This window comes from Sinocyclocheilus rhinocerous, unplaced genomic scaffold (assembly GCF_001515625.1).
Source record: "Sinocyclocheilus rhinocerous isolate Xijiao unplaced genomic scaffold, SAMN03320098_v1.1 scaffold1908, whole genome shotgun sequence".
Lineage (NCBI taxonomy): Eukaryota > Metazoa > Chordata > Actinopteri > Cypriniformes > Cyprinidae > Sinocyclocheilus > Sinocyclocheilus rhinocerous.
This window is the reverse complement of record NW_015630984.1, coordinates 768,401-772,639: the sequence shown is the minus strand read 5'-3', so window position 1 is coordinate 772,639 and position 4,239 is coordinate 768,401. Positions and strand designations below refer to the sequence as shown.

Sequence of the window (4,239 nt, the reverse complement as noted above, 5' to 3'; positions counted from 1 at the left end):
TTTTTTTGTTTAAAAGTAGAGGCTCTGATCTTTATTTTGGTGTATTGCATATTCAAATATTCATACAGCAAAATATACTGGAGGCCATCAAATTTGAGTGAAAATCATCAAAATCGCTGGCGGTGGCTGGCAACTTTTTTTAAAAATGCTGGCGGGGAAAGAGTTAAGGGGCTGCAAAAACGGCCTTGAAAATCATAATGGTATTGATGTCATAACTGAACATTAACATATGACTGGCACATTTACGCATTTGAACTGTTGAAGATTAATGCTTTGCTACTAAAAACAAATTCTCATTGAATAAATATAATAGATTGAAAAAGGATGGAAAAATGGTCATGAACAAGTAAATGATGTCTGTTTTGGTGCAAGAAACCATTACTATTACTATAATTGGACTTCGGGGGGGGAAAAATGCTAATGTAGAATAGGAACTATTGAATTTGGAATGGACGTTTGGTGTTTATACAGCAGCATCTTCTGTTTGTATCAACCAAAAAAATAATAATCTAGATGGAACATAGATACGTATCTACAGAAACTTCAGACTAACTCATTTGTGAGGAATCAGAGCTTGTGTCTCTGCGTGACTGCATGTGATTGTGAGTCTTGTGAGAGTTCATCAAGTCCAGCCAGAAATGCTCCAGAGTCCTTTAGACATTGGCATGTGTGTGAGTTGGTGTTCGGCTTAATGAAGTTTATTATCACATACACACATAAAGCAGTTCAACACACTGTCAGCTATAATGGAGTGTAATCTGTGTACTTACTGGCAGCATTTCAACTTGATTACAGCGACAGCTCAGAGAAAGTTAGTGCTTTTATTAGCAAACCTGTGGATGTCTTTGTTCTAATGTACTGTTGTTCAAAATAAAATAAAATGTAATACATTAAAATAGAATAAATTAATTCAGAAATAAAAATAAAAATAATTAATTAAAATAAAATAAAATTTAAAAAGTCATTTTTTAGTTCTCTACAGACACGAGGCTGAATGAAAGAGGTGCGGACACTCACTCCCAACATAGACAGACAGAGAGAGGAATGATGTCTGGCATGAGAACAGATCTCAGCAGCTCGTGCTTTTAGGTCTTAATTAAACCAGCAGGGGGATGCGGTTTGTTGAAGGACAGGAGAGCTGAGAGAGATTCTCATGTATCCCGTCCGATTCTGCAGTCTTCAAGTGGACGTGCTGACGGTCATTATTACATCAAAGAAACAAAATACACTCACATATAACACTACTAGCTTACTATTGACTGATCTATAAAACTAATTTCATTAGCACATGCTTTTATCTAAAGTGACTTACAGAACACTTAATATAAGCACAATAACTTGCAGTCGTTAAATGTCTTACTCAAGTGCACAACAATGATGGATCATATATCCAGTGTTATTTTCGTATGACAGAAATACTATTAGTTTTATTAATATCTAGTAATTTATTATTTTTTTATTTTTAATATATTTATATTTTTGATTTTTAAGTCTTTCATTTTAATTTGTTATATTTTTTAGTAATTTTGTTGTGTTTTTGCCATCTTTATTCGATTTTTTTTTGTCTATATAACTTAAAAATTAATTTCAAATTAATTTCAGTTGTTTTTTTTCAAGTTAAACAAAATAAAAATGAGAAATGTTGCCTTGGCAATTAGATGAAAAATATGAGTTAACATATTTCAAGTAACTTTTTTTAATGTTAACTATAATAACACTGAAGAGGCTGAATAAGACATCTTCCCAAGGTTCCCTCTGCTTTAACCAATCATTTGAACCAATCTGTGAACCAGTTTAACCAACTAATGGGAAAGACCAGACAATTCATCATGAATCACTGACTTCCAAGCTAGTTTTAATTTACACAAGAACAATATCTAGCTAATTAAATATTTCAGAGTTTTCATGAATTTCAAGACAGGTCTGTAAAACACTCGAAGTTCCTTAAAATTTCTAGGTTCTCCATGAAAGTGGAAACCCTGAGCTTCAACCACTACATCACCACACCCAGATGGAATCTGCCGACTCATGTCCATTTTCTATGCTGATTTTGAGGAAAAAAAACAGCAGAATGAATTTAAACATGGTCAAAAGTATTAAAGGGGTCATATGACGTTGCTAAAAAGAACATTATTTTGTGAATTAGGTGTAATGCAATGTGTTTGTGCGGTTTTAGGTTCAAAAAGCATATTATTTTCCACATACTGTACATTATTGTTGCTCCTCTATGCCCCTCCTTTCTGAAACGCGTCGATTTTTACAAAGCTCATCGGTCTGAAAAGCGAGGTGTGCTCTGGTTGGCCAGCTATCCAGTGCGTTGTGATTAGCTGAATACCTCAAGCGTGTGACGGAAATGTAACGCCCCTACCATACTGTGATGCCGTGTCCCAGCACGACGAGACAAAACCCATTACAAATGAGGCATTTGTTGCATCCAGGGGACATAATTACGGATTTTAATAACTTGTACTGTCTTTTTACATGTTGCGTTTCACGCCATGTCAACATAAAACCATGTCTGCATTTCTGATCGGAGAAATGACAAACAACAAGCGCTACTCTACACTGCTCAGAACTCGCGTTTGAATCATCAGTGGCAAATTCTTTAAATATGAAAACGTACTTACAGTCTGTGAGTCAGAAGCGCCAGACTTTCCTTGCAAAGTTGGTATTGCCCCACTTTATAGAAACAACATTTGAGCACAGACGCATTTGTAGGCTACTCTCCCAGGTTCAGGACACAGTCCTCGTCCTCCGTAAAATGCGCTGCACACATCTGAATATTTGGGTTGAACTGTTCTGGAACAGTGTTGTAAATACAACTTAACCACTGATTTATAGTCGTGTGCTCTTTTGGAAGACCAAACAAAGTATTTTGGCTTTCACAATGAAACACAGCCTCTCCACGATAAGGCGGCAGCGGCAACAATACTACAGCGAGAATCAAAGTTACGCCTTCTTTCTTTGCGTATACATTTGGGCAGTGTTATGCAAATCTTCCCACACAGTGACGTAGACATGTGGGGGCATGTTTAAACAAGGCATTTTAGGAGGGCGTGGATGAGTCTTAACTTTTATAAAGAATATCTCTTTGGGTTTGAGACTTTAGTCTTTGCAACTTTAGGGATCTTATCTATGCACAAACAGCAAATAGCTTGTAATATGACCCCTTTAAGTGGAGAGTATTACATGCTGAAAGAACAATCGAATTAGCCAAACGATTTAATAAACAAAGAGCCGCTGCAGCGGTGCTGACAGGTACGAGTGTTGAGAGTATGAAACTCTGAGTGTTTCTGGAGTGTGTCTCAGGAGATATAAGTTCAAAGTCGTTTGTTCGGGGAACTGAATTCAGACGCTGAGGTTCACACGTTTAATTTCAATCATGATGGCTGGACAAAACCTGTGGAATAAGGGCTGATGAATCCTGTGGGTTACACAAAGGGTGAAAATAAAAGGCTCTCTCTATATGCATGTGTGCGTACGTACTGTATAACAGAGCAAAAGAACCATAAACCTGAAGAAAATAATGACTCTACATGCTGATTCAACAAAATCCATGCAAAGCACCCTGGAGGAGGCCATGCGGTGGTGTGGCCTTACTAGCAGCTATGAGGGCAAAAAAACTAAAGACAATGATAAACAGAAAATACAGGGAAAAGTAAAAGAACTGCATGGATGTCTAGAGGTCTGAAATGCAAAAGATGGATGCCGTAATGGGGTCCAACGCTGCTTTGACCCCAACGTTCTTCAAAATGTCTTCTACTGAGAAGTACAGTAGTCATGCAGGTTTGAAAAGACGTGAGGATGAGTAAATGTTCTCAAGGAGATCTTGCTTAAATGTCTCAAACAAAACTCTAGCTTTGAATCTATTTCATAAACTTTCTCAAATACCAGTTCGTCCTCTGAAGCAACTTTGTTTCCCAGTAGACTGATAAAACCTTTACTTTTGCGGTGACGGGGTGTAAGTCTATCTGAAATACTGAAATAATGTGGTGATGTGATGTGGAACTATAATGCGAGCTTGGAACTACTTCAGTCATTCGATGGCAGAAATATAATCATCTTAGAATGTCTGACAGCCAATATATATAAAAACTATTCATTATTATAAAAGTAATAAATTATAAGTTTTCTTATATATATATATATATATGTCTGTGTGTACATACAGTGATGTGAAAAAGTGTTGGCCCCCTTCCTGATTTCTTATTTTTTTGCATGTTTGTCACACTTTAATGT

At 36.5% G+C, this 4,239-nt stretch overlaps 1 protein-coding gene across 1 annotated transcript in view; it reads right to left on the bottom strand.

Annotated features, from left to right (window-relative positions):
• LOC107740868 (dedicator of cytokinesis protein 1-like) overlaps positions 1 to 4,239 on the bottom strand; it is a 268,121-nt gene that overhangs the window by 97,591 nt on the left and 166,291 nt on the right. The window lies entirely within an intron of this gene.